Source organism: Triticum dicoccoides, chromosome 2A (assembly GCF_002162155.2).
Source record: "Triticum dicoccoides isolate Atlit2015 ecotype Zavitan chromosome 2A, WEW_v2.0, whole genome shotgun sequence".
Classification (NCBI taxonomy): Eukaryota; Viridiplantae; Streptophyta; class Magnoliopsida; order Poales; family Poaceae; genus Triticum; species Triticum dicoccoides.
The window spans coordinates 690943624-690957246 of NC_041382.1; the positions used below are offsets into that span (position 1 = coordinate 690943624).

At 47.5% G+C, this 13623-nt stretch overlaps 1 pseudogene; it reads right to left on the minus strand.

Annotated features, from left to right (window-relative positions):
• Window positions 1–12666: 12666 nt before the first annotated feature.
• Window positions 12667–12805, minus strand: LOC119359957 (annotated as a pseudogene).
• Between the last annotated feature and the right edge of the window lie 818 nt (window positions 12806–13623).

The window sequence follows — 13623 nt, forward strand, 5'->3', positions numbered from 1 at the left end:
CACCTCTAGACACACAAGTTGATCCTTGAGATCGTTCCTTAGCCGTGTGCCGTGCCCCCGCCACCATATTCCACCTCGATCATATTGTAGCGGTGCTTAGGCGAAGCCCTGCGACGGTAGAACATCAAGATCGTCACCAGGCCGTCGTGCTGACGGAACTCTTCCCCGACGCTTTGCTGGATCGGAGCCTGGGGATCATCATCGAGCTGTACGTGTGCTAAGAACTCGGAGGTGCCGGAGTATCGGTGCTTGGATCGGTCGGATCGGGAAGACGTACGACTACTTCCTCTATGTTGCGTCAACGCTTCCGCAGTCGGTCTGCGTGGGTACGTAGACAACACTCTCCCCTCTCGTTGCTATGCATCACCATGATCTTGCGTGTGCGTAGGATTTTTTTTGAAATTACTGCGTTCCCCAACATCAGGTACTTCAGGATATTCTTGACCGCTGTCCAATGTTCCTTGCCGGGATTACTTTGGTACCTTCCTACCAAACTTACGACAAGGTTCACATCAGGTCTGGTACACAGCATGGCATACATAATAGACCCTATGGCTGAGGCATAGGGGATGACACTCATCTCTTCTATATCTTCTGCCGTGGTCAGACATTGAGCTGAGCTCAATTTCACACCTTGCAACACAGGCAAGAACCCCTTCTTAGACTGATCCATATTGAACTTCTTCAATATCTTATCAAGGTATGTGCTTTGTGAAAGACCTATGAGGCATCTTGATCTATCTCTATAGATCTTGATGCCTAATATATAAGCAGCTTCTCCAAGGTCCTTCATTGAAAAGCTCTTTTTCAAGTAGGCCTTAATGCTGTCCAAAAGTTCTATATCATTTCCCATCAAAAGTATGTCATCTACATATAATATGAGAAATTCTACAGAGCTCCCACTCACTTTCTTGTAAACGCAGGCTTCTCCATAAGTCTGCACAAACCCAAACGCTTTGATCATCTCATCAAAGCGAATGTTCCAACTCCGAGATGCTTGCACCAGCCCATAAATGGATCACTGGAGCTTGCATACCTTGTTAGCATTCTTAGGGTCGACAAAACCTTCCGGCTGTATCATATACAGTTCTTCCTTAAGATAACCGTTAAGGAATGCAGTTTTGACATCCATTTGCCATATCTCATAATCATAGTATGCGGTAATTGCTAACATGATTCAGGCGGACTTCAGCTTCGCTACGGGAGAGAAAGTCTCATCGTAGTCAACCCCTTGAACTTGCCGATAACCCTTAGCGACAAGTTGAGCTTTATAGATGGTAACATTACCATCCGCGTCCGTCTTCTTCTTAAAGATCCATTTGTTTTCTATCGCTCGCCGATCATCGGGCAAGTCTGTCAAAGTCCATACTTTGTTTTCATACATGGATCCTATCTCGGATTGCATGGCTTCAAGCCATTTGTTGGAATCTGGGCCCGCCATCGCTTCTTCATAGTTCGAAGGTTCACCGTTGTCTAACAACATGATTTCCAGGACAGGGTTGCCATACCACTCTGGTGTGGAACGTGTCCTCGTGGACCTTCTAAGCTCAGTAGAAACCTGATTCGAAGTACCTTGATCATCATCATTAATTTCCTCTTCAGTAAATGTAGGCACCACAGGAACATTTTCCTGAGCTGCACTACTTTCCGGTTCAAGAGGTAGTACTTCATCGAGTTCTACTTTCCTCCCACTTACTCCTTTCGAGAGAAACTCTTTTTCCAGAAAGGATCCGTTCTTGGCAACAAAGATCTTGCCTTCGGATCTAAGGTAGAAGGTATACCCAATGGTTTCCTTAGGGTATCCTATGAAGACGCATTTTTCCGACTTGGGTTCGAGCTTTTCAGGTTGAAGTTTCTTGACATAAGCATCGCATCCCAAACTTTTAGAAACGACAGCTTAGGTTTCTTCCCAAACCATAATTCATATGGTGTCGTCTCAACGGATTTAGACGGTGCCCTATTTAAAGTGAATGTAGCTGTCTCTAGAGCATATCCCCAAAATGATAGCGGTAAATCAGTAAGAGACATCATAGGTCGCACCATATCCAATAGAGTGCGATTACGACGTTCGGACACACCGTTACGTTGAGGTGTTCCAGGCGGCGTGAGTTGTGAAATGATTCCACATTTCCTTAAGTGTGTGTGCCAAATTCGTGACTTAAATATTCTCCCCCACGATCTGATCGTAAGAACTTTATTTTTCGGTCACGTTGATTCTCTACCTCATTCTGAAATTCCTTGAACTTTTCAAAGGTCTCAGACTTGTGTTTCATCAAGTAGACATACCCATATCTACTCAAGTCATCAGTAAGAGTGAGAACATAACAATATCCTCCGCGAGCCTCAACGCTCATTGGACCGCACACATCAGTATGTCTGATTTCCAATAAGTTGGTTGCTCGCTCCGTTGTTCCGGAGAACGGAGTCTTGGTCATTTTGCCCATGAGGCATGGTTCACATGTGTCAAATGATTCATAATCGAGAGACTCTAAAAGTCCATCAGCATGGAGCTTCTTCATGCGCTTGACACCAATGTGACCAAGGCGGCAGTGCCACAAGTATGTGGGACTATCGTTATCAACTTTACATCTTTTGGTATTCACACTATGAATATGTGTAACATCACGTTCGAGATTCATTAAGAATAAACCATTGACCATCGGAGCATGACCATAAAATTTATCTCTCATATAAATAGAACAACCATTATTCTCGGATTTAAATGAGTAGCCATCTCGTATTAAACGAGATCCAGATACAATGTTCATGCTCAAAGCTGGCACTAAATAACAATTATTGAGGTTTAAAACTAATCCCGTAGGTAAATGTAGAGGTAGCGTGCCGACGACGATCACATCGACCTTGGAACGATTCCCGACGTGCATCGTCACCTCGTCCTTCGCCAGTCTCCGCTTATTCCGCAGCTCCTGCTTTGAGTTACAAATATGAGCAACGGCACCGGTATCAAATACCCAGGAGCTACTACGAGTACTGGTAAGGTACACATCAATTACATGTATATCACATATACCTTTAGTGTTGTCGGCCTTCTTGTCCGCTAAGTATTTGGGGCAGTTCCGCTTCCAATGACCCTTCCCTTTGCAATAAAAGCACTCAGTCTCAGGCTTGGGTCCATTCTTTGACTTCTTCCTGGCAACTGGCTTACCGGGCGCAGCAACATCCTTGCCGTCCTTCTTGAAGTTCTTCTTACCCTTGCCTTTCTTGAACTTGGTGGTTTTATTGACCATCAACACTTGATGTTCCTTTTTGATTTCTACCTCCGCTGATTTCAGCATTGAAAATACTTCAGGAATGGTCTTTTCCATCCCCTGCATATTGTAGTTCATCACAAAGCTCTTGTAGCTAGGTGGGAGCGACTGAAGGATTCTGTCAATGACCGCCTCGTCTGGGAGGTTAATGTCCAGCTGGGACAAGCGGTTGTGCAACCCAGACATTTTGAGTATGTGCTCACTGACAGAACTATTTTCCTCCATTTTACAACTGTAGAACTTGTCGGAGACTTCATATCTCTCGACCCGGGCATGAGCTTGGAAAACCATTTTCAGCTCTTCGAACATCTCATATGCTCCGTGTTGCTCAAAACGCTTTTGGAGCCTCGGTTCTAAGCTGTAAAGCATGCCGCACTGAACGAGGGAGTAATCATCAGCACGCTGCTGCCAAGCGTTCATAACGTCTTGGTTCTCTGGGACGGGTGCATCACCTAGCGGTGCTTCTAGGATATATTGTTTCCTGGCAGCTATGAGGATGATCCTCAGGTTCCGGAACCAGTCCATATAGTTGCTGCCGTCATCTTTCAGCTTGGTTTTCTCTAGGAACGCGTTGAAGTTGAGGTTGACATTAGCGTGGGCCATTTGATCTACAAGACATATTGCAAAGTTTATTCAGACTAAGTTCATGATAATTAAGTTCATCTAATCAAATTATAATGAACTCCCACTCAGATTAGACATCCCTCTCGTCATCTAAGTGATACATGATCCGACTTGACTAGACCGTGTCCGATCATCATGTGAGACGGACTAGTCATCATCGGTGAACATCTCCATGTTGATCGTATCTTTCATACGACTCATGTTCGACCTTTCAGTCTCTTGTGTTCCGAGGCCATGTCTGTACATGCTAGGCTCGTCAAGTTGACCTAAGTGTTTGCATGTGTAAATCTGTCTTACACCCGTTGTATTTGAACGTTGGAATCTATCACACCCGATCATCACGTTGTGCTTCGAAACAACAAACTGTCGCAACAGCGCACAGTTAGGGAGAACACTTTCTTGAAATTATTATGAGGGATCATCTTATTTACTACCGTCGTTCTAAGTAAACAAGATGCAAAAACATGATAAACATCACATGCAATCAAATAATAGTGACATGATATGGCCAATATCATATAGCTCCTTTGATCTCCATCTTGGGGCTCCATGATCATCTTGTCACCGGCATGACACCATGATCTCCATCATCATGATCTCCATCATCGTGTCTCCATGAAGTTGCTCGCCATCTATTACTTCTACTACTATGGCTAACACGTTTAGCAATAAAGTAAAGTAATTTACATGGCGTTTCTCAATGACACGCAGGTCATACAAAAAATAAAGACAACTCCTATGGCTCCTGCCGGTTGTCATACTCATCGACATGCAAGTCGTGATTCCTATTACAAGAACATGATCTCATACATCACATATATATCATTCATCATTCATCACAACTTTGGCCATATCACATCACAAAACACTTGCTGCAAAAACAAGTTAGACGTCCTCTAATTGTTGTTGCAAGTTTTACGTGGCTGCAATAGGGTTCTAGCAAGAACGTTTTCTTACCTACGTAAAAGCCACAACGTGATTTGTCAACTTGTATTTACCCTTCGTAAGGACCCTTTTCGTCGAATCCGCTCCAACTAAAGTGGGAGAGACAGACACCCGCTAGCCACCTTATGCAACTAGTGCATGTCAGTCGGTGGAACCTGTCTCACGTAAGCGTACGTGTAAGGTCGGTCCGAGCCGCTTCATCCCACAATACCGCTGAAGCAAAATAAGACTAGTAGCGGCAAGAAAGTTGACAACATCTACACCCACAACAAATTGTGTTCTACTTGTGCAAAGAGAACTACGCATAGACCTAGCTCATGATGCCACTATTGGGGAACATTGCAGAAAATAAAATTTTTCTACGGTTTCACCAAGATCTATCTATGAGTTCATCTAGAAACGAGTGATCGGATTGCATCTACATACCTTTGTAGATCGCGAGGGGAAGCGTTCAAGAGAACGGGGTTGAGGGAGTCGTACTCGTTGTGATCCAAATCACCGGAGATCCTAGCGCCGAATGGACGGCACCTCCGCGTTCAACACACATACGGAGAGGATGACGTCTCCCGCGCCTTGATCCAACAAGGAGGAGGGAGAGGTTGAGGAAGATGGCTCCAGCAGCAGCACGACGGCGTGGTGGTGGTGGAGAGGCAGTACTCCGGCAGGGCTTCGCCAAGCTCTACGGAGGAGGAGGAGGTGTTGGAGTGGGAGAGAGAGAGGCGCCAGGGGCATGGGTGCAGCTTCCCTCCCTCCCCCTCTATATATAGGGTCCCCAGGGGAGGCGCCGGCCCTAGGAGATGGGATCTCCTGGGGGGGCCGCGGCCAAGGGGGTGGAGTGCCCCCCAAGGCAAGTGGAGGCGCCCCCTCCCCTAGGGTTCCCAACCCTAGGCGCAGGGGGGGCCCAAGGGGGGCGCACCAGCCTACTAGGGGCTGGTTCCCCTCCCACTTCAGCCCATGGGGCCCTCCGGGATAGGTGGCCCCACCCGGTGGACCCCCGGGACCCTTCCGGTGGTCCCGGTATAATACCGATGACCCCCGGAACTTTCCCGATGGCCGAAACTCGACTTCCAATATATAATTCTTTACCTCCGGACCATTCCGGAACTCCTCGTGACGTCCGGGATCTCATCCGGGACTCCGAACAACTTTCGGGTTACTGCATGCTCATATCTCTACAACCCTAGCATCACCGAACCTTAAGTGTGTAGACCCTACGGGTTCGGGAGACATGTAGACATGACCGAGACGGCTCTCCGGCCAATAACCAACAGTGGGATCTGGATACCCATGTTGGCTCCCACATACTCCTCGATGATCTCATCGGATGAACCACGATGTCGAGGATTCAAGCAACCCCGTATACAATTCCCTTTGTCAATCGGTATGTTACTTGCCTGAGATTCGATCGTCGGTATCCCAATACCTCATTCAATCTTGTTACTGGCAAGTCACTTTACTCGTACCGTAATGCATGATCCCATGACCAAACACTTGGTCACTTTGAGCTCATTATGATGATGCATTACCGAGTGGCCCAGAGATACCTCTCCGTCATACGGAGTGACAAATCCCAGTCTCGATCCGTGTCAACCCAACAGACACTTTTGGAGATACCCGTAGTATACCTTTATAGTCACCCAGTTACGTTGTGACGTTTGGTACACCCAAAGCACTCCAACAGTATCTGGGAGTTACACGATCTCATGGTCTAAGGAAAAGATACTTGACATTGGAAAAGCTCTAGCAAACGAACTATACGATCTTGTGCTATGCTTAGGATTGGGTCTTGTCCATCACATCATTCTCCTAATGATGTGATCTTGTTATCAATGACATCCAATGTCCATAGTCAGGAAACCATGACTATCTGTTGATCAACGAGCTAGTCAACTAGAGGCTTACTAGGGACATGTTGGTGTCTATGTATTCACACATGTATTATGATTTCCGGATAACACAATTATAGCATGAATAAAAGACAATTATCATGAACAAGGAAATATAATAATAATCCTTTTATTATTTCCTCTAGGGTGGCGGTGGTCTAGGTCACGACCTGACCTGGATCTCGTCGGGTGGCTATGGGCGCAGATGGCTGGTGGTGCGCGCTGGTGGGCCGGCGGTGGTGGCTGCTCCGGGCAGCGGCGGCTGCTCCAGGTCCGGCCTGGCCAGCACCGCGGGTCCAAGATGACCTGGGCTGCGGGCGCCGCCCTTGCCTCGACCTGTGGCTGGTAGGGTGGCGGCGCAGCTGCGGCGGCCTTGGCGGACATGTTGGCCGGATTCCAGCTTGCTCTGGTGGCTGGACATCGGTGAGCGGCGTGGTTGGACTTCCCGGTGAGCGGTCTTGGTAGTAGGTGGTGGTCTGCGGGGTCCCCTTGCCGGTGGACGAACCTTCGTTGGTGGCCTTGTGCGGATCTGCTTCGACCGTCGTGGTGGGGCGGCACAGCGGGTGTCGGTGGGGAGGTTGGCGGGAGGGATGGGCGACGTCGTCACTCAGGCTGTCTGTAGCCGGCATGAGGTGTGTCGGTCATGGATGCGTCCGCTCCCCTGCTCCCCATTCCCCATCCGTGTGTGTGCGGCGGCAGCTCCGAGAAGTTCAAGGCGGGACGGGGGCTGCGGTTGTGTCGGTTTTGGGTGTCCCCTCGGACCAAAGCTGGTCACTTTGGTTGCTCTTAGGGAGGTCCGTATGTCGGGCGGCGGCCCGGGTGGCGGGAGGCGCGGTGTTCTTGGGTGGAGCATGCGTCTCAGGTGCGGGCAAGCAGCCATGGCCACGCGGGTGGCTTGGTTGTGGGTGGTTGGCAAAGCTAGGGTGCGTTAGAGGGAGGTGAGCGCCGAGGTATATCACCTGTCCGGCCATGTCCTGGCCGACGGTGGAAGCGTCGGTGACGTCGTTCCCTTCCTGAAGGCTTCGTCGCGGCGTTCCCTCTCCCTCCGGCTCCCTCTAGGTGAAAACCTGATCTCTGGATTGGGCGGTGGCGGCTCTATGGTCGTTACCTTCTGGGAGGCACCGCTCTGGAGTCCTGGCTTTGTCGTTGTCCGTTTCACATCTCCATGGTGGTTTGTCATGATGGAGGTCTCCGTTGGTTCCAAGCGGTCTCCTTTGCATATTCGTAGTTAGCTTGGCGGTCGGTGGAGTGGTGTTTCGGTGCCCGACACCTTTGTATCTTGCCTTGGGTTTTGTGTGGTGTGTGTTGGTGGCGTGAGTTTGTATCATCTCTCGGATGTATTGCGGTTGTGCTTTATAATATAAAGCAAGGGGAAACGCTTTTTTCGTAAATGGATCATCAAACACCGACCAAGTAAACCAAATAAGTACTTGCAGTGCTATTGAAGATGTGTACCGTGCTGAGTGAGGCCAATAAAATAAAGATATCCCTAACAAACAGGATACATGATACAACTGAAGCTCTGAAAACAGAACCCAAACTGAAGGCTAGGCTCATTGACCTCTAAAAGAAAGTTCAATTTAGTCAGAATAATCCTTTGTGTTGATTACTGTGCAATGGCGGAAACGTCTTACCTCGTTAGAGGCGACGGGTTCGTGTTATATAGCAGGGGCACACCTTCCTGATACAGCGCATACATAAGTTGTTGGAGAGATTACAGGAGATTGAGACTTGAAGAACAAGAGATAGAGTTGGTTACAAGGAGATAGAGATAAAGAGAAAATACTACTACCAACCTACCAACCTATACTGATCCTGGACTCCAACAGAAAGATACGCTAGGTGGTGCATGCGCTACACATGTATGACATTTTTGACACCCTCCCTTAATCACAACTTCATCAAGTTGAGATTATGCTTAAAAGCTTCAAAACCCCTTGTTGGCAATGGTTTAGTGAATCCATCTGCAATTTGATCTCTAGAATGCACAAACCGAATGTCAAGTTGTCTTTGAGCAACCTTTCTCGGACAAAGTGAAAATCTATTTCAAAAGTTTTGTTCTTGCATGAAATACATGATTTGCAGACAGATAAGTGGCACCAAGGTTGTCACACCATAGGCATGGAGCTTGCTTACTTTTCACACCAAGTTTCTTGAGCATGGACTGCACCCAAATGATTTCAGTTGTGGCATTTGCTAGTGCTTTATATTCTACTTCTGTACTTGACCTGGATACTGTAGCTTGCTTTCTAGCATGCCAGGAGATCAAGTTAGGCCCAAAAAATATTGCAAAGCCACAAGTTGAACGCCTGTCATCTAGGCATCCTGCCCAGTCAGAGTCAGAAAAAGCACTGGCATGGGTAGAAGATGATCTGCTGAAGTTGAGCCCAATACTCAAAGTATTTTTGACATATCTTACTATACATTTTGCAGCAGTCAAATGAACAGTAGCGGGTGCATGAAGGAACTGACATACTTTGTTGACAGCAAAAGAAATATCAGGTCTGGTTAGAGTAAGGTATTGAAGTGCTCCTACCAAACTTCTGTATTTTGTGCTGTCTTCTTGACTCAGAGGTGTACCTTATGTAAGAGATAACTTTTCTGAGCTGGAGAATGGAGTGGGTGTGGGTTTACAACCTTGCAGGCCAGCATTATTGACTAGGCCAGTAGCATATTTTTCTTGAGAGGGATGAAGTCCATCCTTGTGCTTCTTTACCTCAATTCCAAGAAAATAATGCAAGTCTCCAAGGTCCTTTAGAGCAAAATCTGCCCCAAGTCTTTCAACAGTCCTGTGATTGCTTCATCAAATGAACTTGTCACAATAATATCATCAACATATATGAGGACAAATATGCATGTGTTGGACTTGTTGTAAATAAACAATGAGGTGTCAGACTTGGAAGGAATAAAGCCAAGTGTTTGCATTTTATGACAGAGACGAGAATACCAAGCCCTTGGAGCTTGCTTTAGACCATATAGTGCCTTATCAAGTTTGCACACGTAAGAGGGAGCACTTTTACTTTCAAACCCAGGAGGTTGTTTCATGTACACTTCCTCTTCCAGAACACCGTGAAGGAACGCGTTCTGTACGTCTAGCTGTCTGAGACTCCAGCCCCTGGAAATAGCAATAGACAAGACAAGGCGAATAGTTGCAGCTTTTACAACAGGACTAAATGTGTCCTCATAGTCTATACCATATCGTTGTTTGAAGCCTTTTGCAACAAGTCTAGCCTTGTATCGATCAATAGTTCCATCAGACTTTCATTTAATCCGAAATACCCACTTGCAATCAATCAAGTTTCTACCTTGCTGTGGAGGAACTAAATGCCATGTCTTATTTTTCTTTAGTGCCATAAATTCTTCATTCATTGCTTTTTGCCACCGTTCATCACCAAGAGCTTCTTCAAGTGTGTTTGGTTCACCAAGTTCACTTGTAGAACAAATCATACCGTATTTGGTTATATGCTTGTAATTGACAGGTTGTATTACCCCTTTTTGAAGTCTTGTACGACGTGGTGATGAGGTGATTTGCGGTGTAGCCACAGAGGATCCTGCAGGCTGAAGAGGAGTCACCGTTTCCGATCCCGAGAGGGATTCGCTGGCCGCTTCAGTCGAATCTGCGAGGTTTGGATCTTCTGTGGCAGGTGGTGTCGATGGATCCGCAGCAGCATCCGCAGAAGATCGCAACGGAGAGGGCAGCTCATCATTGCCGCGATCAGCCTCGGATCATGCGCGTCATGATGGCGTATCCGCCTTGGATCGCGTGTGTCGGGTGACTGGGTCCAGCACCAGGGTGCTGCTCCTGCTCTTGGCCCCACTCCTGTCGGGCGGACCGGGACGCGCCGCGTGTAGTGCTGTGGATGGATGCCGAACCGTGCGCCGCCCAGGCCAACCGTGAGGGGCCGCATGTCAGGCGGGGATTGGCGCGGAGGTGGAGACACACCTCGGCCAGTGGAAGGCGACCGTGTGGCATGCCTGGAGCAAGCAGAGCAGAGTGGGGTCCTGGCACGCTTGATGCGTCTGCGCCTGCGGATCCCGAGGGAGATCCGATATGCTGCTGCTGAACGGATCCCGAGGAGGATCTGCCTCCCGTCTCGTGACACATAAAATGTCGCCCTGATGAGGCGTTTTTTCACCGTTTTCTTCACCACTTGCGTCATTTTCTCCTGTTTCATCACAAAACTCAAGTGTGCCATTAGTAAGAGGATGTGTCAACAGTTGATCATCATTGTTTAGTCCCCCTTGATCAAGGCCGGAGAGATGAGGAGGTAGGAGGAGAATTTCCTTATGAAGAAGGGCGCCGACATTTGGGTGGAGATCTGCAAAGGGAAACTTTGTTTCATCAAACACGACATCCCCGGAGATATAGACGCAACTAGTGGAGACATCGAGGCATTTGACACCTTTGTGTTGGGCGCTATATCCTAGAAAAACACACTGTTTTGAACGAAACATAAGCTTGCATTTGTTGTATGGGCGAAGATTGGGCCAACATGCACACACAAAGACTCGAAGAGATTTGTAGTCGGGTTTAGTCTGGAGGAGTCGTTCTAGTGGAGTTTCATTATTGATGACACGACTACGAAGCATGTTGATTATATGGACGGCGGTGAGAAAGGCCTCATCCCAAAACTTGAGGGGCATGGATGCGCCATCTAGGAGGGCTTACCCAACCTCAACTATATGTTTGTGCTTGCGTTCAGCAGAGCCATTTTGTTGATGAGCATGTGGGCATGACACATGGTGTGATATGCCAAGGGTTTGAAAGAAGGAGTTTAATTTTTTGTACTCCCCCCTAATCAGATTGTACTGCCATGATCTTTCTATCGAATTTTCATTCAACTAGAGCTTGGAAGTTTTGGAAAACTTGAAAGACATCAGACCTTTTCTTAAGAAGACAGATCCAAGAAAATTTACTTTAGTCATCTATGAAGCTCACATAATAAGTGTGTCTACCAACAGAACTAGGGGCAGGACCCCAAACATCGGAGAAGATTAATTGCAAAGGTTTTGTAGAAACACTAGTAGATATTGGATACGGCAATTGATGGCTTTTAGCTCGTTGACAAGAATCACAAATGGTTTCAAGATCACACTCACCAACATACAGGAGCTCATTTTTCCTAAGTAATTTTTCAACTAAAGAGAAAGCAGCATGTCCTAATCGATCGTGCCACCATGTTGACGAGAGTTTGGCAACACCATAGGCTTGTTTATTAAATCTTCTATGCTCCGGAAGCAACGGGTAGAGCCCTCGAACACATCTACCTCGATAGAGGATTTTGTTTGTTGCCTGATCCTTGATCAAGAAAAAATAAGGATGAAACTCAAGAAAGACATGGTTGTCAATGGCAATTCTATGAACAGAAAGAAGATTCTTATCGGCACTAGGGACATGAAAAATTTTCTTTCGATGAATTTTACGATGAGGGGTACTAAAAATGAGTGACCAACGTGATTGATCCTCATACCTTCACCGTTGGCAGTGTAGATTTGATCTTTGCCACGGTATTTTTCCTTCATAGTGACCTTCTCGAGCTCGTTGGTGATGTGATTGGTGGCGCCACTGTCGAAATACTACTTCGTGTCAACACCGTAGGAGCCATCCGCAGCCGCAGCAACTTTGTCGTCGTCTTGGGAGGAGTCATCATCTTCCTCATAGCGGTACCAGCAGTCTTTTGTCGTGTGTCCGAGCTTGCCACAGATCTGATAGCGGGGCGCGTTCGGGCGAGACCTGTTGGAGCCGCCGCCACGGCGAGGCTTGGAGTTCGTGGAGCGGCCGTTGCAGGAGTTGGAGGAGCCAACACCGTTTTTTTTGCCTCCTGACCGCCCCTTGTTGCGGGGAGATCCATGCGAGCGAGGGCCGCCGCCACAACCGCGAGAGGCAGCGTTGGCAGAGGACTTGAAGCTGCCGGAAGAGCCATGGAATTGGGCCATGCGCTGATCGAAGTTACTCAGCATGGCATAGAGCTCGTCGAGGGTGATAGCCGTGACGTGGGCGTGGAGGGTAGAGACGAGCGGCTGGTAGTCGACGTCCAGCCCGTGGAGTATCTATGAGATCAACTCATCATCCTGGATAGGCTTGCTGGCGGCAGCGAGTTCATCAGCGAGGCCTGATACGTCTCCAACGTATCTATAATTTTTGATTGCTCCATGCTATATTATCTACTGTTTTGGACTATATTAGGCTTTATTTTCCACTTTTATATTACTTTTGGGACTAACTTATTAACCGGAGGCCCAGCCCAGAATTGCTGTTTTTTGCCTATTTCAGTGTTTCGAAGAAACAAAATATCAAACGAAGTCCAAACGGAATGAAACCTTCGGGAACATGATTTTCTCATCAGATAAGATCCAGGAGACTTGGACCCTCCATCAAGAAAGCCACGAGGCGATCACGAGGGTGGAGGGCGCGCCCCCTGCCTCGTGGGCCCCTCGAAGCTCCACCGACGTACTCCTTCCTCCTATATATACCTACGTACCCACAAACGATCAGAGACGGAGCCAAAAACCTAATTCCACAACTACAACCTTCTGTACCCACGAGATCCCATCTTGGGGCCTGTTCCGGAGCTCCGCCGGAGGGGGCATCCATCACGGAGGGCTTCTACATCATCATCATAGTCTCTCCGATGAAGTGTGAGTAGTTTACCGCAGACCTTCGGGTTAATAGTTAGTAGCTAGATGGCTTCTTCTCTCTTTTTGGATCTCAATACAATGTTCTCCCCCTCTCTCATGGAGATCTATTCGATGTCATCTTCTTTTTGCTATGTGTTTGTTGAGACCGATGAATTGTGGGTTTATGATCAAGTTTATCTATGAACAATATTTGAATCTTCTCTGAATTCTTTTATGTATGATTGGTTATCTTTGCAAGTCTCTTCGAATTATCAGTTTGG